The sequence below is a fragment of the Lynx rufus genome, unplaced genomic scaffold (assembly GCF_022079265.1).
Source record: "Lynx rufus isolate CCGP_SWC_20201006 ecotype Redwood Valley unplaced genomic scaffold, mLynRuf1.p SCAF_10, whole genome shotgun sequence".
In the NCBI taxonomy this organism is placed as follows: Eukaryota; Metazoa; Chordata; class Mammalia; order Carnivora; family Felidae; genus Lynx; species Lynx rufus.
In genome coordinates, this window is record NW_025814824.1 from 83,384,782 (window position 1) to 83,409,037 (window position 24,256).

General features: G+C 55.4%; 1 protein-coding gene across 1 annotated transcript in view; it reads left to right on the forward strand.

The window, feature by feature from the left end:
* The first annotated feature begins 946 nt into the window (after nt 1-946).
* NEK6 (NIMA related kinase 6) overlaps nt 947-24,256 on the forward strand; it is an 86,411-nt gene continuing 63,101 nt past the window's right edge. Inside the window, exon 1 of the mRNA XM_047069280.1 lies at nt 947-1,059. The gene's annotated coding sequence lies outside the window, so the exon portion shown is untranslated. The remainder of the gene's footprint in view (nt 1,060-24,256) is intronic.

Genomic DNA, 24,256 nt, shown 5'->3' on the forward strand with positions numbered 1-24,256 from the left:
GGTCGTAAGACTGGCACACGGTGGGTACTCTGTTGGTATCATTATTGTTACAGATCACAGCCAGGTGCAATACTGGGGTATCCTCTCTGTGCCCAGCACGGTGTTGTGACCAAGCTGGACAGTAGTCAGGCAGTCAGTGTCAGTCCCTGGTTCCAGTCCTCGGGAACATAGCACAGTTTTGCATGTGGAGGAGAAGCAGCCAGTGTGGAAACAGGAACCTTGTAAGCTAGAAGCGTCCCCTCTGGGGCTGGGGGGTGGGGTGGGGGAGACGGGTTCCCTTAGGAAGTGAAGCAGGGAACTGAGCAGCAACCTTTGGGACCCCATGGAGACTCTGTCTCCTAAGCATTCATTAGTAGAGCCTTCTCCCAGAAAGCTCTGCACATGGACTCTTACTAGTCCTGGGGTCCACAGGAAGTGGGGAGCTCCAGATGAGGAGATGTTGGCACTTTGAGGGCAGGGAGCAGCACCTTCGCCACATCAAGATATCCTTGGAGCCTACCTCAGTGCCCACATGCAGTAGGCGCACAATAAGCGCTGGTTGACTGGCCAGTATGCCCAGGGCCGTGAAGGGAGCAACGTTAGGTGATGGGTACACAAGAATGGATGGAAGGGGTCCACGAGTCCTCTGATCGCGGACCCTAATCCTAAACGTCTAGAACCCGAGGAGGGGTGGAGGGGAGTCTGCTGGGCCTGACTCGCTGCGAGAGTTTGGGCCTCAGTTTCCCCATCTTCGAAGTAGGGCGCGGGGTGCGGCTCGGCCGAGCGGATCACCCGCGGTCCAAACGGCTCGGGGGCGCGGAGCGGTCCCGGCGCCGGGCGGTAGCCGCGGGGCGCCCCCCGGGCCAGCGTGGCGGCAGCGCGCACGAGCGCAGGGGGCGGCGCGGCCCCGCGGTGGGGAGGGGCGGGAGCGCGCGCGGGCCCGCGCAGGCGGCGGCGGAACCGAGCGGACGGGCGTGCGGCCGCGGCGCCGCCGACTCGTGTGGGACCCTCCGCTCCGGCCGGCCGCCCGCCGGTCCGCGCGCCGCTCTTCCCGCCGGCAGCCGAGCCGCCCGCGCGCCGGTGAGTGGCCTGGGGCCGGGGCCCGGCGGGATCGGGCCGGGGAAGGGGCGGGGGCCGGGCGGCGGGGCAGTCACCCGCAGCCGGGCCGAGGGGGGTGCGCGTGCTCGCGCGCGCGGCCGCGACTCGGCGGGGGACGGCGGGCGGGGGTGTACGCGGGAGGCCGGGACGCGAGTGTACGCGAGAGCCCGAGTGTGTCGGCGGCCGTGCGTCCGAGCGTGCGTGGGCGGCGTGTGTCCGTCTGCCCCTCGGGGTGTGCGCCCGAGTGTGCGCGTGCACGGCGGAGGGTCTGGGTGGTGGGGTTTGCGGTGAAGGAGTGCGGGGGACGCGCGCGTGGCCCCCTTTTGGACGTTTATTGTTTACTGTTTGCCAAGGAGTGTGCCAAGCGCTTCACGTGGGATCCCATTTTTGTGAAGGAGTTGTGTGGGTTCGGGGAGTACGTGCGCGCACGTGTGTGAGCGTTCACAAGTGGTTTCTGTGTGCATTTGTGAGCCTTTGAGGACTAAAGTGTACAGACGTGCGTGTGGATGTGTATTTTGTGTCCGGGAGTGTGGGAGTGTGTTTATTATGGAGGCCGAGGGCCCCCCTTGGCACCCACAAGGCGTTTTGCACGATGCGTCAGCCCCTGGCCCCGATGCCAGGGAGCCCATGGAGAGAAGTAGGCCAGGGGTGGGCACCTGGTGGGTGCTGGGCCGTGTGTGGTGAATGAGGGCCGGCGGTCAGACCGGTGGAGCCAGGCTGGGCCTGGCAGAGAGGGAAGCCTCAGAGCCAGGCGTTTGGTGGGGCCCGCTGTCGGGACCCTGCATGGGGCCCCCGGGTGCCCAGGCTGGGCTGGCGCTATGGTGGGTCTGGCAGAGCTACTTGGCCTGGTGTCGGAGGACGTGTGTTCACTTCTTCCTAAATACTCTTTCTGGGTCTCCTGGCTTTGTTCTCACCCCTCTCCGGCCCTGGCAGATTTTAACCTTTCCCCTGTGCCTGGGGGGCCTGACCCTGGGGAGACTAGGGGTCCCAGGATACTAGTCTGTGTATCCGGGGGTCTCTCTGTCTCTGCTTACTCTGCTAAGTAGGTGAATACTCGTCCAGTTGATCCATTTGTTGAGCCCGGGCTCCAAGCGTGAGTCCCCAAGACAGTAAGAAACAGCACAGCACGCTGGGGATGCTGGTTTCCAAGGTCTGTCCTGCAGCTTTGAGGGACGGTTTTTTGGGAGGGCTTTAGAAATGTTGAAAATCTCTGCAGTTGAAGGTCTCAATTGCTTCAAGGCCAACTTCAGAAACTCCGGAGCGCCCTAGTTCCCCTGCGTTTTCAGAACTCAGCTTGTCTCTCTGAGGGGAAAATGTCGTGCGCAGGCAAATCTTGGAGGCACATTTAAAAATCCGTGGTGTTAATGGAAGAAGAATTTCATTGAAAGGGATGTAGAGCCGGCTGGAAGCGCCCGTTCCCCAAGCAGCAGCTTACAGAGTGAACTTTGGACGTCTCTTTTAGCAAACAAAACCTGGAAGGAAACAAAAAGACCCACATTCTTTTTCTTTTTTGTCCTAAAAAAAAAAAAAAAAAACCCAAAAAACGAAGAAAACACCTTCTGGGTTTGCTGGAAATGCTGCCTCTCCTTCTCCCCTCAAGGCCAGGCCCTCCCTCCATCCCCCACCCCCAAATAAAATATGCCTGTGGGGAGCTGTAGATGAGTCACTCCCTGGCAGAGAGCCCCACGGGCAAACATTTGGGAAGGTTCTTGCCTAACTTCCCAGAAGAAAAGGCCCAGGATTTAAAATGGTCCCTGTGGTTTGTCAGCCACTGCCGTCCCAGTCTGCTTCGGAAATGACTAAAAAGTAGTTTCTGTCCTCACAAAACAAAGTCTCAGACTGAAGCGGTGGCCCAGGTTGGTCTGGGCTTGGGGTTTCAAGAGGGTTTGAAGAATCAAAGCTCCTGGTTTTGCCCGGTGGCGTTTCCAGTGGCTCCGAGCAAGGAGGGGGCAGGGAAGGGGGAAAGGAAGCCATGCTCATGGAGCCCCCTACGGTGCCCTGATCACAGTTGTGCCACAGAGAGGTCGAGCCTGTGTCCTGGGACTGCCGAAAGGAGGTGGAGGCAGGATCCTGTCGCCTGCCTGACTTCAGGCCTGTCCTCTGAAGGTGCGCGGACGGGGTGCTCGGTGTTTTCACACATCTATTCATTTAACCTTCATGAGGATGTAGGGGGTTATTATCTCCATTTTACAGATGAGGTAACTGAGGCTCTAAGAGATGAAACGATGTGCATAATTTTCTGTAGGTAGCGCTACAATTAGGGGCCACCATTTATTGAGGGTCTCCTGTGTGCCAGGCACGATACTGAAAGCTTTAGGCTTATTTCCCTCAATCCACTCAGCAACACTATGAGATGGGAACTATTTGAATACTTAAAACTTTTTTTTTTTGAGAGAGAGAGAGAGAAAGAGAGAGAGAGAGAGAGAACACGCATTTGTGCAGGGGAGGGGCAGAGGGAGAGACGTAGAGAATCTTAGGCAGGCTCCACGCTCAGCATGCAGCCTGACAACACAAGGCTCAATCCCATGACCCTGGGATCATGACCTAAGCTGAAATCAAGAGTTGGACCCACAATCGACGGGGCCACCCAGGCACCCTTAGATGGGAACTATCTTGATGCCCATTTTACAGGAAACTGGGGACACAGATTAAATAACGTGCCGAGGATCGTGGACTGCCATGCGGTTGACCCTGGAGTTGAATTCAGGCTGGTCTGAGCAGAGCCAGCAGTCTTCCCACTGGACCTGGAAAGTAATGGTCACTGTCTTCCAGGTTCCTTCAGGGCTGGGTTCGTCAGCCGGCTCCAGCCTTCCGGGACAGGGCTTCCTGAAGGTGCTGCCCTCCTTCCTTGTCCACTCTTGCCCTTCTGCTGTGGATGACCCACGCCCAGGGCCAGGACTGTCAGAGAGAAAGGTCTACAGTTCACATTTTTTTCTTTGCTCATGAAGTGCCAAAGATTGGTTTCAGAAGGGAAGTGTCAAAACAATTGTCGAAAAGAGAAGAATATTCCCTTCCTCTTCTCGGGTCAGACCAAGCAAGGGAGTTAGCGGGTGGGGAGTGGAGGACCCTGGTGAGTCATCCGAGATTAAACATGGGTTGGCATCTCTGGGCCTGTGTGGGGAGGGAGCAAGCTGGGGCACTGCCCTCAGGCAGAGCCCAGTGCTGGACCCCCAGTGATGGCGCGTTACCCCCAGGGCCCCGGCTCCCAATGCTGAACACCTGACAACAGGATCATTTCCGTGTAGGCTGCTTGTCACTTGCCATTTTAGCCCCGTGCCTGTCTCTCTTCCTTGTTCGTTTTCCTTTTTATCACGGTTTATACTATGCTGTTCTTGAAAGGAATGTTGTGCGTGCGTGCGGACCTGTGCCGCTTGGGGTGTGTGGGGCCCCTGCAAGTGTCCTTTGATGTTGGGAAGGAAAAGGTATTCCTCTCCCTTCTGAGCGTGTTCTGCACATTGATGAACATTTGCAAATTGCTTTGAGATGCGTTAATTTAAGGTGTGAAATAATAGATCTTGTGCGAAGGCTCAGCCACATTTCTGGCATTGATGGATTTCTCTCCCGTCTGGCCTGCGATTTGGGGAGGTAAAAATAGTCCTTGTTCCTACATTTTTATCTTTATTTATTTATTTATTTATTTTTGCTGATGTCATTCTTAGGAAGCGGTGTGCACATACCACGGGCCTTTCTTTTGGCCGTCACTTCGGATGGTTGCCAGAATGCTGGTGACCAGAATGTGGAGCTTTGGGGAGCAAGGCTGCTCCTGGCATGTGTGTGGGGCGTCATCTGGGGTGGTCTAAGCACCTCCCAGGGGGTCTGGGAAATGGCTTCGAAACGCGTGGGTGGTAGACGATGACCAGGATTGGCCAAAGATCTTCAGTGGCTTTTTGGTATGTGACCATCTTCTAATGTCTGACTTTTGGGTAGTGACAAGATGGCCTTTGGAGAAAAGGTTTTATGTTTTATGTTTATTTTTTTTTTAGACTTGTATTTTTTTAAGTTAAGCCGTATGCCCATTGTGGAGCTTGAACTCACGACCCCGAGATCAAGAGTCAGATGTTCTACCGACTGAGCCAGCCATGTGCCCCGAAAATATTTTTATTTTAAAAAGAAAAAAATCAGGTCAGTGGCTTCACCCATTCTTGTCTGAGCTGGGTGACATACTCGCAGTCTCTTCCTTTGGCCCAGACTGAATTAAACCAACAGCCTTCTCAAACTCAGCTTCCAGACAGGAGCGGACGTTGGGGCAAATCAGTTGGTGGTGTAATTTCCTGTGACGTTCAATTTGGGAACTTGAACGTGGAGTGTGATCTAGCAGTTTGACATCTGTCCTTCCAACGGACTTGCTTGTGTGGAAACAGACCCACATACACAGCTCTGCTGTGCTGTCTCCAATTCTGGATTTTTCCACAGACGACTGCTCGGGTGGTCTGGTGGCAAAGGCCCGGTCTTCTGGCTGGGCCTCTTGGCATCCACCGGCAGGATCACCGCACCCCAAACCCAACTGGTTGCTTTGGCTGGATTCTGGGGGACGGACGAGCGAGGGGCCGGCCGAATTGAAAGGTGGTGCAGTCGGGATCTGAAATGCATTCAGTTCCAACCGCCTTGATCCGCATGGAGCCGATCTTTCTTTCTCTTAGACATCTGTGTGATGGTGACCTCATAGAAGAGAAAAAGGGGCTTTATGTAGGAATTCCATAGAGTGTGAAGGAATTTCTGCAGGGGAAGGGGGAGGGAAGCTGCCATTGAGAGCCTGCGGTTCTGCATTTCCTCGAGTTGTTGAAGCCCCACACTTCAAAATTAGGCTGGGGGTGGGGCGGTGCTTGACCTTGAGAAACGGAGTTGGCGCCTTAGAGGAGAGCTCCCCAAAGCCCCCAAGTTGTAGTTGAGGATATGGGGTTGGTGCCTCAGAGCCCTTGTCACTGCGGTGAGTGGCAGACTTGGAATTTGTCCACCACCCCTCTCCCCAAGGTCTGCCCTGCCTTGTTCCTTGTTGTCCCCAAAGTCTTTGAAACTGGGAGTTGTCAGGAAGAGACGTGCAAAGGGGTACCCGTTGCCTTGCAAATGACCTTCAGCTCTGGTGAGTCCAGAGCAGTCCAGAGAAGAACCACACGCCCATTTTACAGAATGAACACTGGGGCCCAAGGAGGGGAAGGCACTAACCCACGATCACATTAAGGACTTGAGCTTTGGCACCAAATGGAGCGAGGTGGGAGTCCCAGAGCAAGCCATTCACCTCCCGGAGCCTCAGTTTCCCCAACTGGGGAACAGAGACAATATCAGGACATTTGTCCCTCATAACATTTGAGGGAAGAACTACAGGAAACAATGGATATAAACCCCTCAGCACATGGGTGGCACCCCAGAAGTGCTACCCCGAGATTTTATGGGAGGTGAGGAAACTAGTTGTTTCCTAGGGTCACCGGGCCGGGGTCACTGGGCCAGGAAGGTTGTTTCTCTGTCCGGAGCATTTTCAGCGCCCCTGCCTACTGAGGCCCTAAGTGAGGCTGAAAGCAGTGTCAGGGGCCGCTGAAGCACTTCCCCGTGATCATGACCCTCAAAATAGACCGGGAAGAGACGCGCGGTTTGGACCGAGGCGGGCTTTAAGTCCGGGTGCTCTGGGCGGCCCAGGAAAACGTGTAGAAGTCAGTGTCTTGTGCTGCCCTCCGTCCACCCCCCCACGAGGCTCGGAAAGGGAGCCTTATAAGGTTTTGACGCGTCCTCTTGGAGTTGGAGGGTCTCGGGAGGCCCCGAGAGCTGTGTCAGCCACAGTGTGTTATTAAGCAAGGCAGATGTTTTGTTAATTATTTACACAGCGTCGGGCCCCATCAGAGGTCTGTGCTGACAGAAGCGGCTGTCACAGCCCCGGGCCCGGGGGCAGGGAGCCCTCGCGGAGGGTCCGCACAGCGAGGCCGGGCCCCGGGTGGGGGTGGGGAGAGGCCGTGCGTGTTTGGCGCTCCCTCCTAAGCCATTTGGGGTTCTGTCGGGCTGGCTTGTCCCTAAAGGGGGGGGGGTCCTTGTCCCACGGAAGTGGCCGCCCCTCCTGAGGCAGCTTCCGTGGGCCACAAACGCTCTTCACACCTGAGACCTTGCCGTGCTGTGTGTGGGGAGGGGAGAGCCTCAGCGGACTCCGGAGCCACTTTGGAATATTGCACCTCTACTCCCTCATTGGGAAAATGGGCCAGTAGCACCAGGCTTGAGGCCCTTGATTCTTGGACACTGTTTGGCAGGGAGGAGGGTGAAGGGGGACTTGCCTTAGAAATCCAACTTTAGGGCGCCCGGGTGGCTCAGTCGGTTAAACGACACCCTCTTGATTTCGGTTCAGGTCACCGTCTCGCGGTTTGTGATTTCGAACCCTGCGTGGGGCTCTGCGCTGACAGTGCTGAGCCTGCTTGGGACTCTCTGTTTCCAGCTCTCTCTGCCCCTCCTCCCCCTCAAAAAATGAATAAATAAACATTAAAAAAAAAAAAAAAGAGGGACGCCTGGGTGACTCCATCGGTTAAGCGTCTGACCTCAGCTCAGGTCAGGATCTCGAGGTTCCTGAGTTCGAGCCCCTCGTCGGGCTCTGTGCTGACAGCTCAGAGCCTGGAGCCCGCTTCGGATTCTGTGTCTCCCTCTGTCTCTCTGCCCCTCCTCTGCTCATGCTCTGCCTCTGTCTCTCAAAAATGAATAAACTTCCAAAAAAAGTTTAAAAAAAAGAAATCCAACATTAGAACCAGAATTGTGAAAAGAAAGGGGTCTGGGATCAGAGCCTTCCCTGAAGGGTCACCAAGGGAGAGGGACTCTAGCTGGGGGGGGGGGGGGTTGTCGCGCAGGGCAGACCTGTCTTCCCACAGCACTAACCCCGTTACCTGTTTTACATAAGGAGGCTTCGCACAGGAGTCATTTTAAGAAAAGATTCTCGGGGCGCCTGGGTGGCTCAGTCGGTTAAGCGTCCGACTTTGGCTCAGGTCATGATCTCACGGTCCGTGAGTTCGAGCCCCGCATCGGGCTGTGTGCTCAGAGCCTGGAGCCTGTTTCAGATTCTCTGTCTCCCTCTCTCTGCCCCTCCCCTGTTCATGCTCTTTCTCTGTCTCAAAAATAAACGTTAAAAAAAAAAAAAGAAAAGATTCTCATATGAAACATCCATAATCTATAAGTCCATGTGGGGACAGAAAGCAGATTGGTGGTTACCAGGGGCTGAGGGAGGGGAGCATGGGGAACTACCACTTAATGGGTACAGGGTTTCATTTTGCGTGATGACAATGTTTCCGAACCAGAGAGAGGTGGTGGTTGCATAACACTGTGAATGTGCTAAACGCCACCGAATTGGTCACTTCAGAATGGTCAACTTTATGTTACGTGGAAAAAATGTTCACAAGGTTCCGATGCTTAAAAATAAAAGCATGAAAGCCTCTCATTTTACAGATGGGGAGACTGAGGCCCCGAGAGACTGTGACCAGTTCCCAAGGTCATGGACGCTGTCCTGCTTCTCAGGCCAAGGCTCTGGTCATGGTGCTTGAGCCTGGGCTGTGGGCGAGGAGTCCGATGCAGAAACACAGACCCGTGCACAGTCGTGCAGGTGGAATGGACTCTGGTTAACCAGACCCGCCTGTGCCGGCTGGTATGCGGCCGTCCGTTCACTCATTGATTCGAGTCATACATCCCAATGTCTGGGTCAGGCCTCATTCTGGGAGCTGGGTCCCAGAGACCCTCTCAGGGCCCCACCCCACAGCCTCTAACAACCTGGTAAGGACAGAGGTTGTGTCACGAGCTCCTCTGGGTGCTGGTGAACATCTGCAGTAGGCATCTTTCCGGGGCTCGTTCTCTGGGGAAGCAGGAACCCTTTCCAGGAGGGAGGGCATCCGAGCCAGCCTTGAGGGAAACGCGAGGTTTGCCTGGAGGTCTCAGAGGGCTGGGGTGAAGGGCAGGTAGACCACAGGGTGAGTGGGTGGGTGGGTGGGCTGCGGGATGGGGTCGTGGGCTGTGGGCAGACCCCCAGCAGTGTGAAATCAGAGACCTCTGCCACTTCCCCAGCTCTTGCCCCCTTCCATAGACCTGGCACCTACTGTATGTGTCATTCCATTCTAACCCTTTACGTGGATTTTTTTTTTAAATGTTTATTTTATTTTTGAGAGGCAGAGTGAGAGAGAGCATGAGCATGGGAGGGGCAGAGAGAGAGGGAGACACAGAATCCGAAACAGGCTCCAGGTTCTGAGCTGTCAGCACAGAGCCCAACGTGGGGCTCGAACCCACGGCCCACGAGACTGTGACCTGAGCCAAAGTCGGACGCTTAACTGACTGAGCCACCCAGTCGCCCGCCCCACCCTTTACGAGGATTAACTCATTTGGTCCTCCCAGCAGTTCTCTGATGTAGATGTCATTATGCCCACTGTGTGAACGAAGAAACAGACACTGAGAATCCAGGATATATGTGCTTAGTTAATTACCATCAGCATGTGTGCTGGATGGAAGCCGGCCGCATCGGGGTCTGGTCTGCAGAGTCAGAGGGCAGAGGCTGCCATCTGGAAGTGCCTGTCATGTGGGCTGTGAGTTGGTGGCCAGGTCCAGGGCCTGGGAGAGGGCCTCCTAGGCAGCTGGAAGGAACAGCACGTGGCAAGGAGCAAATGGTGGGAAAAGACACTGCTGAGGCCTGCGGGACCTTGGCGGTGGGGGGGGGGGGGGTTGGCCTTTATTGGAAGGGCAGTGGGGCTCTGCTCCCTCTGGAGCCTTGATGCTCAGCAGTGTTTCTTTTGCTTGCTATGTTCCAGCCACGTGGCCTCCTTAAACCTTTCCTCAGACGGGTCAAGCAGATACTGCCCTCTGTCCCCTCTTCCTGAAATCCTCCACCTCCCCCCCCCACCCCAGTGTTCCCCTGACTCGCTCCTAGCCTTCATTGAGGATACCACAAAAGTCACTTCTCCAAAGTGACCCTGTTATCCCCATCCTGTCAAAATGAGTCCCTCGTTCCTTTACTCCTCTTTCCCTGACCTGGCCTTATTTTTCTTCGGGACCCCTACCCCTTCCTGATTTCCTTTGTTTGTTGTTTCCCTCCCAGACTGGAACGTAAGCTCCATGAGGGTAAGACTTGACCTGCGAACCACCACTGTATCCCCCGTGCCCAGCACTAGGCCTGGCACGTAGTCGGTGCTCAATGGATATTTACTGAATGAATGGAAAGTTTCAAGTGAGCAAGTGGCAGGATCCTTGAAGAGTGTCTGTGTGAAGTTACTAAACCTGTTAGCAAACTTTGCTTCTCCCAGTGGACAGACAAGGGCTGAGTTGTGTCCAACTGACCCTTCTCTGTTCAGAAAAGGTTTCTTAGAGAAAGGCTCAAATTATTCCAAGGGAGAAACCTACACTTATAGAGGGCTTGTACCTCCCAGAGTTATTGGGGTCTTTTTCTTTGCTCCTTCTCTGCAGGGGCCATTCTTGATGCCCGTATAGGAGCAGCATTGGGTTGGATTGAGTGGGTGCATGTCTTAAAGCTACATTTTTTTTAAATTTCTTTTTTAATGTTTATTTATTTTTGAGACAGAGAGAGACAGAGCATGAACGGGGGAGGGTCAGAGAGAGAGGGAGACAACAGAATCGGAAGCAGGCTCCAGGCTCTGAGCCATCGGCCCAGAGCCCGACGCGGGGCTCGAACTCACGGACCGCGCGATCGTGACCTGGGCTGAAGTCGGACGCTTAACCGACTGAGCCACCCAGGCGCCCCAAAGCTACATTTTTTATCAGGCATACTTCTTTTTCTCAGAGCACTTCTCTTTCGGGGTTTGCTTAGGGAAAGGGAGGTGTTTAACCTTACCAAGCCACCTCTGGGCACAGACACTGCTGTGCAGCAAATGAGCAGAGCCCACAGTTCACCCAGCCCAGAAAACGGGGGGTTGGGAGTTGAAAGAGGAAGTGATTCCCTAGCTGGTGTGGCCTTGGCAGGCCACCAGGGTGGGTGCCCAGATTGCGGGACCACCGGGGACCACATGGCAGACATACAGGGAGCTGGGGAAGAGGGAGCCCCCCCCCCATACATTTGGCGGGTCCGGCTGAGTCCAGCCGGATTTAGTTACACTAGCATCTCAAGTGCAGACTTGGTGTGCCTGACTCAGTGTGTATGCATTTCCTTCGTTCATCTCCCCCAGGAATTTTAGTGGCCTTTTGTGTTTGTTTTAAATGCCAGCCTCCTCAGCTAACCCAAGAGGAAATGAAGACTGGATTTTTCTCTGTGGAGAGGCTGGGGACAAGGGTGAGGGCTGCCCACTCTTAATGGTGACAGCACAGCATCTGGGAACTAATGCACAGAAAATACTTGTACTTCAAGCTAACAACTTTGGTTTGCACATGCTTTTGTGGCACGCCAGGCCTTCAGATATCACCCATCTAGAGCTTAGGCACATGATGAGCACAGTTTCCAAACTCTCAAAAGGGCAGTGGTCTGTACAAGCATTTTAGTGACATTTGGGGACAAGAGAGGCAGTGTGGAAGATGCTCTTTGGTCGCTAGTATGTAAGAAGTTCATGGATGCTTGAATGGCTTACGGGGCGGCATCTTTGAAATTGCACGGTGCTGAAAATTCTAGGACATATGGTCACTGTGATGTGCTAATGTTAGCAATCGAGATATTTAATTACCCAGAAAAAAACCCTTTGCCTATCCACTACGGGTTACTGGAGAGCCTTTATTTCTCAGGAGGAAGGTCTCACACTGTGTAATCCGGACCAGCAGACAGGGAGTCATTATCCCTCATTAATTTATTAGCTAATTAAGTGATTTATCTGGTCACGCGTTATTCTTTCCATTGCTGTTCATTGGCAACATTTGCCGGGTCCCACTCTGTGCCTGGACTGGTGCTGGGCACTGGGGACAGAATGAAACAGAAGAGCAAATGTTACCAAATCCCCGCTGGGTGCCAGCCCACTGGGTGGTGGTGTGGGCTACAGGTGAATTCATTTCCCTGTGGTCGTTTACTGAGCACCTACTATGCACAGACCCATAGAGATGCTGAATGAAAATGATCCAGTGCCTTGTGGTTTGAACTCTCACTGCATTTTGATGGGGTCTTTTGGTCCTGGCCCCCCGCTTCCTGTGGCAAATCCAGCCAGCCACCGTTCACAGGCCCTGGAATGAACCAGAAACAATCCAGATGCCCCAGGAACCGACGTGAGAACAAGGCATCTCCTTCACACGTTGCGTCTCAGTTCCGCATCTTGCCGCCACCCAGCATTTTGAGACAGAATGTGAGATCTCGTGGTTGGCTAAATACATAAATATTTTATGTCTCGATATTCTGAAAACGAAGCCCAAATGTGCAGAACTGCAGCACATCAGTGCTATAGATCATATGTTATAATAATCTGATGACATGTTGTTTAAATATTTATGGACTGATGCGCCATGACAATGGGGGGAGAGTGTAGTCTTGGAGCAGAGTCGGGGCAGATGCTGGAAAGGAGGGAGCGGATTCACGCGATCCTGGGAAGCACCACGCGACGCTCAGGGTTTTGATTTGATGTTTTCGGGTTTCGTGACAATAGCAGTGGCTGACATTTATTGAGCACTTGCTGTGAGCCATACCCTTCACCGATGTCATTTCATTTGATCCTCGGAGCAACCCCACGAGGATGAGGCTCTTGATAATCCCACGTGACCTAGGGGACACCGAGGCCCGGGCAGGTCAGATCTGCCCTAGACTCCACAGCTGGAGGGGCCCAGGACCAAACCCAGGCTGGCTGCAGTCTGAGCTCATAGTCACTGTGTCTTCTGCTCCGCCCGTGACCAGTCCTGTCGGAAAAGCTGCCACTGCCACCTGGTACCGACTGGACTTTCTGAATCACAGAAAGAAAGATGACGTCTGTGACATGTCGGGCCGGAGTAGAAACCCTGGGAACAAATGTCTAGCCCAGCAGGGGCGACTGTGCCAGCAGAGCCACCAGGCCACGTGCCTGGCACGAGGCGGGGACGCAGGAAGTGGCAGTTCTGCCCCTCTGCCATGCTTTTCTCTGTTGGCTTTGCGGTCATTCAGGAGGGGGCTGTCTGCAGTCCGTCCTGGGCCCCAGCCTTTACCTGAGCCTTACGCTGTCCCTGCAGTGCGACGCGGGGGCGCTAAAAACAGTAGCCCCTGGGTCTCCCGACAGCCCTGCGAGGTAAGCCCTGGGTCACCACCCTACAGATGAGGGGCTCCTGCCATCTCCCAGAGGCCACTCCCCACCTCGGGAGGCAGTGCGCCTGTGCGGACCATTCCTTCCCTGCCTCCCCGAGGCTCCGCTGGACGAGGCTCCCTCCACCTGTCTGTGCCACCATCGGCCCTGCCTGTTTTTGTCACTGCTCGGCATCCTGTTGATTGTCACATCCCCAGCCCTGGAAACTGGGCCTGGTCCACAAGACAGCAGTAAGTGACCAACTACAGGGGTTCCAAAAGGAAGGTCTGGGGGCAGGGGTGAGGGAAGGGCCAGTGATCTTCGCAGACCACGTGGTGTCTTCTAATTCTGTGGAGGCCTAGGGATGTCCCCAAGGGCCTCCAGGCTAGGGGATAGGAGTCAGAAGGTCGTATAAATGGAAGGTAGGGTCAACTACATAATTTGTGAAGCCCAGCACAAAGTGAAAATGCAGGTCTTCTTGTTTAAAAAGCAGGAAAAAAACCCGTTCCTTGTCAGTCTCTCTCCATCCGTCACGGTGGTTTTTATTGGCTGTTAAATGCCGTGCTTCCTTGGGCACAGGGACACTCACAGGGCAAGGACAGACCCTTGCAGTTACCCTGTGGCACACCTGACCCCCTGATTGCACTCGGGCCCCTGCCAAGGGTGGAGGGTGGCAGGGGTTATGAGTTAGGGGTCAGGAGCGGAAGTCTTTGTAGGCTCGGGCCCCAAGCCCCCAGGACGTGCACCACTATTCCACCAGACTTCACTTAAAAAACACAAGTTCAAAGGTAAAGTGAAGACTTGAAAGGCAGCGGACACAAGTATGAAACTCCCAAGCACGGGGCTCCCTTCCGAGGGCGGGGCAAGACGAGACTGCACTGGTCACGTGCAGTGCGTGCAAAGCTGGCCCCAGTGGGAGGGCAGCAGCCTCCTCCCACCGAGACACCAATTTCAACAGCACGGCCCCTGTATCGTCCCCGCACGGGCTTGGGGCCGGATCTTACCCGGGGGAGAAGCTCCCCTGTGAGGTGCTGTCTGCAGACCACTGGCCTGCAATGTGAGTGCTATCAGCTGGCCAGCTGGTCCCTCTCCTCACCCTGGGCCTCTCTTGCCAAGCCCACACCAGAGACATGGACACGAGCCAATTGGAAATGCCACCCCCTTCCCCGATTTCACTCCTCATGTTGTTGCCAGATGTTATCGTACCGACAAACCCATCCCCTCCGCCTTCTTATCCTTGAGTGACAAGGGTCAGAAACCAAATGACAAGGTCCTGACCCATTCACTCAGGAAGAATGCCAAGCAGGTGGTGCCCCAGAGATCAGAGAGGGTGGGGAGCTCAGATTCCACCAGCTTCCCACGCTGTTCTCAGCCCTGAAACTGGGGGGCCTGGCAGCTACAAGATGTGGACATCTGGCCACTCTTGAAAACACGAATGAGGGAGGCTTGGGAAAGTTAACTATTGCTTATCGTTTAGTACCTACTGTGTGCCGGCAGCATGGCCAAACGCGTTATCCGTGTTACCTTGGTTAATCCCCACAACTTTGGGCTGGCCCCATTTTTCAGGTGAGGATAACTGAGGTTCAGAGATTGAGGCCACCATCTAAAGCTATAAGCCACATGGTTTGGAAACTGAGACTTGAACCCAGGCCTGGCTGACCCCTAAAGCCAGTGAGTGCTCTTCGGCTGGGTGGCCGGGGCCACCACCTGGCTGAGTCTTCTGCCTCCACTATCCGTTGCGTGTGCACGGGGACGGGACAGGAGCCAGACCCTGCTGCTTGTCAGCTCCTGCCTCTGAGCAAACACCCTTCTTGGCAGGGAGCAGGTCCCGAGGCTCTCGCTCCAGCTCTTCCCCTCCGAGACCAGCCAGCCGTGCGGCGGTCTTAGGTCCAGATACGGAGGAGGGAGGTGGGGGGGTTAACCTGGACACCCTGGATATGAGCCACGCCTCCGCCTTTTGTTCACCACTCTCCTTGACTTGTTGCTTCCCACCGGGGGCGTCAGTTTTCTCACGTGGCAGAGCGAGGGGGAAATCTCAGTTCCTGTCCCTGGGGGAGTTTTCCTGACCCGGTGAGGTAAGCAACGCACATAACAGCCATTCAGCAGTTGGAGACTGTTACTGTATTGACAATAAGCAACCCTGTGTGGGGCGAGGACTGTAGTTTGGTGTCACCTGTGATGTTCAGGAGCTCCTCTGCACACGGGGACCACGTTAGCCATCACTCAGCCCAGAGCTGCCCTCCGGAAGAATTCGTCCCTTCCTTGCTTTGTTTCGTCATTCATCCACCCAACAGAGCCAGGCACTGTTCTAAGGGGCATAATGAACAAAAGAGACAAAACGGGGCTGGCATTCTGGTTGGGGAGAGCCGTCACAAGCAAGAAATGAGTCAAGTATGTCCAGTGTTACTGCCTCCGAGTGTTGGAGGCAGATGAATGGGAGTTGTGGTGTGGGGAGGGGTGAGGGTGCCCCCCCATCCCCGCCATGAGGCTCCCTCCTGGGGTGATGCTCCTGCAGCCTCTCTCTTCCCTCCAAGGGCAGTCTCCTGAGAGTTCACATACTGCCTGTTGTTCTAGGTCCCAGCTCTCCCGGGAGGTGCTGGGATGGCATCACGGGGCTTGCTTTGAGAAAGTGGTTTTCCCAGCTAGAATGTGGGAACTTTCCCTCAGGCATTCCCAAGACTTTGAACTGCTCGGTCTCAGGGCTGCTGGTTACCAGGGCCAACCTGGGCAGGCGCTGGCCACGTATTATTGCACTGACTCCTCTTGGTGACCCTGTGAGCCAGGCTCTTTGGTCCCCATTTTACAGACAGGGAGAGGGAGGCCGAGCGAAGCTGAGTCACTTGCCCAGGGGCACACAGTGGGTCTGTGGCCAAGTCAGGATTTGAACCCAGGCCTTTGGCTCCCAGAGCACACATCCTAAACCACTGTGTTCTAGTGCGGACGGGTGTTTTTGTTTCTCTGGGTGTCAAAAACCACGTGCTCCACCCAGAGCAGCAGATGTTCAGCAAGCACCCACTATGTGTCAAGGCCGTGCTGGGTGCCGCAGGAGGGCGTGGTCGAGAAGAATGCTCAGATTGGCCTGAGAAGTGATCGCAGTTACTCTTTCCTCCACGCCTGTGAGGCGGGTAGCGTTAGCCCCGTGTTAGGGATGAGGAGGCTGAGGCCCAGAGAGGTTCCTCAGCTTGCCAAGGTCACACAGCCCCAGCTGCCTGCCTCCACTTGCTCAGCCTGTTATCAACCGCCGCTGTCTCCTGCCGGCGTCACCCTCCACCCTCATTTTGCGCTTGGACGAACTGAAGCCCAAAGAACAATTCAGCGGCTTGATTCTGAATTGGAGGAGGGTGGGTCCTGGCGAACTTTTGGAAATGGACACCCTTTCCACAGTGAAATTGCTTTTGAGATGCCCCTGACCCTCAGGGCAGAAGACCAGAGAAATTATAGCAGTTGACGAGGGCCTGGCAAGCGTGGGCCTGGGGACCGGAGGCGAGGGTAGGTGATAAGATAAGGTGTCAAGGGTCCTCCCCGGACTGACAACCAGGGCGATAGGGTTTCCTGACATCAGGGACAGACAGGCGTTTTCAAAGGAAATGCTTCCAGGACTGTCCCGTTCCTCCATTAGCAGACAGCCCTCAAACAGCAAGGAAACTGCCGTATATTCCGTATTCACGAAATGGTGAGCCGGCGATCAGACCTATTTATTTAAACCCGGAGACGACGAGGCTAAAGACTTGAGCTCTGAGCGGGCGCGCCGCCTCACTGCAGCAGGGGAGCCTAATCTGCAGGGTTTTCTTCCCATTTACGGGTTTTTTTGTTGTTGTGTATTTGTAAAATGAGGCTTCTGCTGGCAAAAGCAGGTTTTAGCGAGTGCGGCAGCTCTTTCAAGACCTAATAAGGCCCCAAAGGAGGGTGTGTTCCGGCAACATTTTCCTTCCCCCCCGGGGGCGGCCCGATTCCTTGCCTCCTGCACTTTGGGCACCATGAACCATCCGTCTTGCTTCCCATTAACGGAATTACCGCCGTCACTGCTGCAAGGACAAGATGGGCCCGTTCGAACTGCCTTGGGGACAGAGGCAGGAGCGGCTGCCACGCAGTTTTGCTTAGAGGGGAAAGGAAAGAAAAAGAGAGAAAAACCAAACTCCCACAAATGGCTGGTTCCTTAGGTCTTAAGAGCCTGGGCTCAGGAGGAAAGAGGCAGCCGGGCAGGTTCAGCCCCGCTTCCTGCTCACATTCCCGGGCAGGAAGTGCCGTGAGCCTCTCAGAGGAGGGCAGACGGCACAAGTGATGGGGCCCGGGGTCGGCAATCTGGGATCCTACCTGGAGACCCTGTGTCAGGGAGCAAAGCAGTTGGGGCTGCAGGTTAGAAAGAACGTTCCACCGTGGCTTGAGCTGCTTCAAGATGTCAGGAGCGACTTCCTGATGGGCAGCTGCGGGGGGAGGGGGGCCAGTCTCTCTGTTCTCATCAGTAAAGGGAGGGACCATGAGCTCTGTGCCCTTTGAGTCTCCTTGGTTGGCCCTTGATACCTGGCTTTGGGGTGAGGCCAAGGCCCACGAAAGCCATAGGGCGAGGCTAGCAGCCAGAGGGAACGCAGAAGAATTACAAAGCAGTCATGACCCTGCAGCACACTGAGGCATCTCTTGGTCCCTGGTTAGCTCAGAGTGAGCTTGGGGCCTGTGTGTCACTGGGGTGTATTCAGGGGGGAAAGTTCTGCCCCTAGGCCTCCACCCATTCAGGGGTGGAGGCCCCCCACCCTGTGCCCAGCACCTCCTCTGCCAGTGCCAGTTCTCTTAACAGCGTGTTATTTCTATAGAATCATCAGCTATCTTTTCCTAAACAGCTTCTCCTCTTATTGCTATTAGTACTTTTTCATCAGAGCACCCCTCAGGGGTTCACATTGCTATCATCAGCTAGTCTTCACCTTTAAACAGCTCCATTGTGTAAGTGAATCCCAGGCTCAGAGAGGTAAAGGGACTTCTCCAAGGTCACACAGCAAGGATTTGGACCCAGATCTGTTTCCTCTGGGAGCCCGTGTGCTGATAACCTGGGAGGATCTTCAGGGGATAGACGGGTGGAGAGGGCATGCTGGGTGGAGCATTGGGGGTGGGAAGCAGGGGTTGCGGGAAACCAGAAGACGCTCTCTGGGGCCGACGTGGTGGATGACAGGTGCCACCTGGGATTGGGGTCCGACAGGCAAGGAGGCCTTCGATGCTAAGCTCTGGAGTGATGGCTTTACCTGGCTGCCTCGAAGGCTGACACGGGAGGGGTGGTGGTGTTGGCGGCGTGTGTGGAAAATGGCTTGGTGAGGGTAGGTGATAAGACCAGGAGGGGGTGAAGAGGCGCCGGCACGGACGACAGTGTGGATGGTCTCCGAGCCTCTCAGCCGCCTGAGGCTGCAGTCCCATCCCTTTGACTCGACCCCAGCCCCCCACCTCCCCACCCGCCACCCCAACCCTTCCTGCTGGGTGTCTGGCGGGAGGCCCCTCACCTCCGCACCCCAGCCTCCCTCACAGCTTTCTTGTGAAAGGCAAGGCCAACGCCTAGGACTTGCTGGGGACAACGTGAGAATAAATGATAAAATATGTAAAGCTTGCAGCACTGCTCTGGGAAGGGGGGGGAAAGGTGCCATGGGTGTGTTATTTTCCCTAAATCCTATTTCTGCTTGTCATTTCTTTCCTCCCCGTCAGAGAAGCAGTTCTGATTCTTGGGGATGAGAGAAGTCGGAGTTCATGCCAGTGCATCAGCCAAGGGCCAGGCCCATTTGAGCTGTCTGTCCCTAACTACATTCGTTTCCCGATTTCCAGGCCGTCTCATTAATCTGCAGGATCCCTGGTTCTAACGTGCTTCCCAGGGATCGAGTTGTGTTGTCACTGTGATTGAATTCTGATCCTCCCTTGATTGATTGATTGCTTGGTCGGTTGATTGATCTGGAGAAGTCAGAGGCAAAGCCGTGAAGGAGGCAAAGTTCTCCTGAGTTCTGCGTTCTGTGACATGTGGTGTGTGTTGAGGGGCGGGCTGGGGCCACAGCTTCCCCCCCCCGCCCGCCGGGAGTCGGCCCGTCTGGCAGCCGACGTCAGCCGTGCAGTGAGGGGCGCTCACAGCCTCAGGTTTGGTGTAAGGCAGTGCGGTGCGGTAGGCGCGCCCGGCGGAGAAGCTGGCTGTTCCTGGGATCTGTCCAGGTGTAGTTTTCCACGGAGGCAACATTCCCAGGAGGGTGAGCCCGGGCTAGCCCAGGAGCCGCTGGGTATCATCCCACGGAGCCAGGTGGTTCTAAAGGAGACTGGGTTCTGCCTACCATTAAGGGGCTCAGCCCCCCCGCCCACCAAAGGGCCTAGCACCTGCTGGGGATGCAGTCTGAGTGTTTTTATGTTGAGTGGACAGAGGAGGGTGAGGAGATAAATGTGTCACTTACTGGCTGGGTGACTTCATGTATCTAGGGTCTCATTTTTATTATCTCCAGAAGCCATATTTCAGTTGGGGAGACTGAGATTCAGAGAGGTGAGGATTGTGGCCAAGACACCCAGCAGAGAAGCCTTGAGGCTGGTCTGCCCACGTGTGTGAACTTCCGCTCCCAGTAGAGCACTGGTCCCTCTGTCTGGCCTTTCCTTCCGGACACCGAGCTCCCTCAGGGCTGGACGTGGCCTGCCCAGACCAGGCCTGCTCCTGCTCCTGCACCAGGGCCCCTCCCTCCTGTAAGCACCCCCTCCCCTCAGTGCTGGGCGGAGATGGGGCAGGTGCACCTCCTGTGTGCCGGTCACACCCTGCGGACTTGATCTACGCCACGTCATTGAACAAGCGAGCCTTTTAGGTAGGTCTCCTCCCCATTTTCAGATCATGAAAGCGAGGCTCAGAGAGGTGAATGAAACTTGGCCAGGGTTTCCCAGCAAACAAGTGACGGGGCCCAGGTTCAAATTCAGGAAGGACAGTCACCTGCTGGCTAGAGAAGGGGTGGCTTTGACCCGTTACTGTGGGCATGATGTCAGAGGCAGAACTTTCCCACGCAGAAAAAGCAGGGAGTCTGCCAGGGTTGGGCAGGGTAGGGGGGCGGCCCCTTGGTTCCCCAGGAAATGTGGGGCTAGATAGGGCCCCAAACCCACTTGGTCCCCGAGCACCCAACCAGCCCACCTCTTTCTGGCTTCGGGTGCTCTACCTGGGCAGTGGGAGGATGGGAGGACCTGGCTTATCTGAGTGCTGATTACATGCTAAGCAGTTTGCTACCCAGTCTGAATTAGTTGTGCCAGGGACCGTGTGAAGCCACATGTCCTTATTTGCATGGCCTGACCCCTTCCTCAGCTACACTTCCCCCGTAGCGCTTACTGCGGTCCAATGTCTGTGTCCACCACTTGACCCCTCTGGGGGGGGGGGGGATGGGTAGGGTCTGTGCCTCAGACAGCGCTTGGCTTTGTAGGCTTCTCAAGAAATGCTTGATGCATGACAATGGGATGAAAAGGAAACTGAGGTCCGTAGAGCCCCGGCCAGTCCGCCGCCAGCTGGGGCCTTGCTCACTGGCCGGCTCTCAGCCTGGAGTTCCAGGTGTGCCTGTCTGTGTCCCCACAGGTTCACGCTGCCCAAAGAAACTTCCAGTCTGCGCTTGTGGCTTTGGATCAGCTCTGAAAAAGCGTGTCCTGTGACCGCTCAAGGAATCTGGGCCTTTCGCCCAGAAGAGAGTGTGTTTCCTGGCTTCCTGAGAACTGGGGCCCACCCTGCCCCTGGCTGGGGCTTGCAGAATAGGAGGGAGGGAGCGATGGGCTCCGGCCCGGAAAGCGACAGCATCAGACCTTATCATCTGAGGTTGGCCGCCCTGTGCCCGAGACTGTCCCGGCAAGGCCACCCCTGCATGGCCGTTAATCCTAGCACTCCAGGCAAAAGTTTCTCCACTTCTGGGGCATCTTCTGCGGGGGAATTAGCGCTCTTGAGTTACTGGAAAAGAAGCATTCCTCACGCTCATACAAAGCTTTATCCCTTGGACGGCTCTCCCAGCACACCTCACGGGTTACCACGTGGCACACGTGGGTGCGACGTTCATGAAGCACAGGGTGACTGGCTTCCATTGGGTCATCAAGCCGCCAGGGCCAGATGTTTCGAAAAGCTCCTTCTGGAGTGCCTGGCACCTGGCCTTTCCCTCTGAGGCCGGGTGCGGGTTTACGAGGTGTCTTTGAAGAGAGCTGGAGTCATCCGGCCCGTGATGTCTGTACATTGAGTAATTTCACGCTTTGGTTTTTTTTTCTTTTCAAAAGAAGGGTCTGGGCTTCTTTCTCCTTCCCCTGCTTTTTCCTTTGTATTTTCTTTTCCTTAGGACCCTCCCTCACTGACTGGCCTGGAATGCCTCCTCCCTGGGGCTGGGAGATCACCCAGTCTGGAATGACCCACAGGTTAACTGGGGTATATTGGGCAAATTTCTGAGAGGGAGAAAACCTTTTTCGTCCACAGAGGAGAGTGGGGGAGGCCAGCCTCACTTCTCCTCGGCCAGGATTGAATAAAAATAATCACTCGGGAGGGCACGCTGGCTTGAGTTTGCCGGTTCCCCAGTGCCAGATCCATGCCAGGCCCGGGGCTGTGTGAGATTCTCACCCATCTATAGGAAATGAGAAAACTTAAAGACAGGCCTGGCATCAACTACTTTCTTATGTCAGGTGTCCTCTTTCACGCAGGACGGTGATAATAGGTGGGAATTTTATCGTAAGTGCCGGAAAAAAAGTTGGCAACCTTCTAAGGTCCATCTTCAGAATTTAGGGGAAACGCTACAGGCCTGTGAAATCCCCAGACCTGGGAACCACTGATTTATTTCCTCTGCAGCCTGAGAAACAGAAGTTGAGCCTGGAGTCTTCCAGGAAGTCTTCAGTGCTTGGGGAGGCTGGGAAGCTGGTGGCCTGTGAACAGCGGCCATGCTTGGGGGTGAGGCGGGAGTGGGTGAGTTACCCAGAGCCCCCATAACAAATCACCCCAGACTGGGGGCTTTTCACAACGGCAGTTTAGTCTCTCACAGTCCTGGGGCCAGAAGCCTAAAATCAAGGTGTTGGCAGGGGTTGGTTCCTTCTGGAGGTTCCGAGGGAGAGAGTGTTTCATGTCTCTCTCCTGGCTGCTGGTGGTTGCCAGCGATGCTTGGCGCCCCTTGGCTCGTAGAATCATCACTCCAGTCCCTTCCTCTGTCATAACATGCCCTTCTCCCTGTGTGTCCCTCTTCTTATAAAGACACCGGTCGTTGGGTTTGGGCCACCCTATCCCGTGTGACCTCATCTTCCACTGATGACGTCCACAAAGACCCTATTCCCAGATGAGGCCATATTCCCACATTCCAGGTAGACACGAGTTTTGTGAGGACACTGTTCAGCCTGGGACAGGGACTTGAGGGGGTGAGGAGGAAGGCCTGTTCTGGATAGGGCATTGCCAAGTGTTCATACTTGGGAGTGTCTGCCGCTGTTTGAGTTAAAACAGGGTCCCCAAGATGGACTGCTAGGGCCGCCTGTGATTGCAGGACCCAGGTGGCCCCAGCGTCCTTGCTGACGTGCTTGCCGGAGGGGACAGATGCACTCAAGGACCCAGGTCCAGGGAGGGAGCGCCGTCGCCACAGCCAGGGCCAGGTCGTGTGACACCCTCTCTACTGGACAGTCTCATGGGAGGGGACCTAGCCACCCTGCACTCTGACTCCAGAGTCTGTGCTCTGCGTCCTAGACTTCTTTCTGTCCTTTAATGCAGGCACCACACATGAGTGGATCGGTTCACTTCAACTTTTTGAAAGACAGGCCATCAGTATCTAGTCTTTCAGTGGCACCTGCTAGGACACCTTGGCACCGAGAGCCCCCCCCCCCCCAGTGCTCTGCATAAGCCTGGCTGTGCTTTTGGCGTGGAGGGGGCCCCTCCCGGCAATGACAGGGCCCCGCCACTCCCAGCAGTACCGCCAGCGAAGCCTCTGCCTGCTTTGTGGATAAAAGGCTGCCTGTGTGGCAGGGAGGAGGGATCCAGTCTCTTCTCTTCCTCCAGGGACCCTTATCTAGTTTGGCACAGGCTCTGTGGTCAGACGTTTCTGGGTTAGCATCCCAGCCCTGACACCTCCTCGCCAGTGATCTCGCTCAAGCAAGTCCCAGGGCCTCTCTGAGCTCTGCATCGCCCCCACTGTGAAATTGGAGTAATGATTCTAGCCCTGAACGATTAGGAGATGGCTGTGTGACTTAGTGGCTTGTAACCCCCTTTTGTGAATCTTCCCAGTGCCTCGCACGGAGCCTGGTGCACAGTAGGCGCTCAATAAAAACAAGCCAGATAAGAGAGAGTATCGTGGGGCCTGAAGTACACTTCACAGCACTCTTGAGACCTGGTCCCAACATAGTCCCTTGAGAGGAAGGTTCTGTAGGCATTTCCTGGCTCCTGGGGATGGACACAGTTACCTGAGCTAACCATGGTAGGCGTGAGGAGGTCAAGTGTGTGCAGTAGCATTGGCGGAGGGAAGATGCCGCTAAACCACATGTGGGGCTTTGATTCCTCACGTGATGCACTGAGTAAAATTATACCTGGGCTTGGTGCCGTGGGAGGCAGAGGGGTGTGCAGAAGAGCACTGGAAGGGGGTCTGGCTTTGCAGCCCTTATGAGCCCTGTGTGCAGATGCTCACGGGCCCTCATCAGTCCTGCTTTAGACTTTCTGCTGTGGACCTGAGGCCACTGCTGTCATTTGGGCCTCTGTCCCACAGCTGATGCCGGACTTGCCTAGCCGTCAGGCCTTTGCACCTGCTGTTCTCCCTGCCTGGAGTGCCTTCCCCCTGCTCCTCTGCTCAGAGCTGCTTCCCATTCTGAGATGGGACACACAGACTGCACATACCTTTCCCTGGGTCACCACACCCTGGGCACACACAACAGTGATGTCGCTGGGCTGTAGGTGTTGCTGTGAGACTCCTATCTGTAAACGAGGAGCCCCGTTGAGGACAGAGGCTGGTCATAGTACGTGTTTGAAAATTCAGTGAACAAATGATTGAACGTCCTTGGACACTTCTCTGCTCGGTTCCTTGGTTTCCGGTCTTGAAGATATAGGATGTGGACTGCTGGCTTCCTTGGGGCCCTTCTGAGGTCTCTGATGAGACATG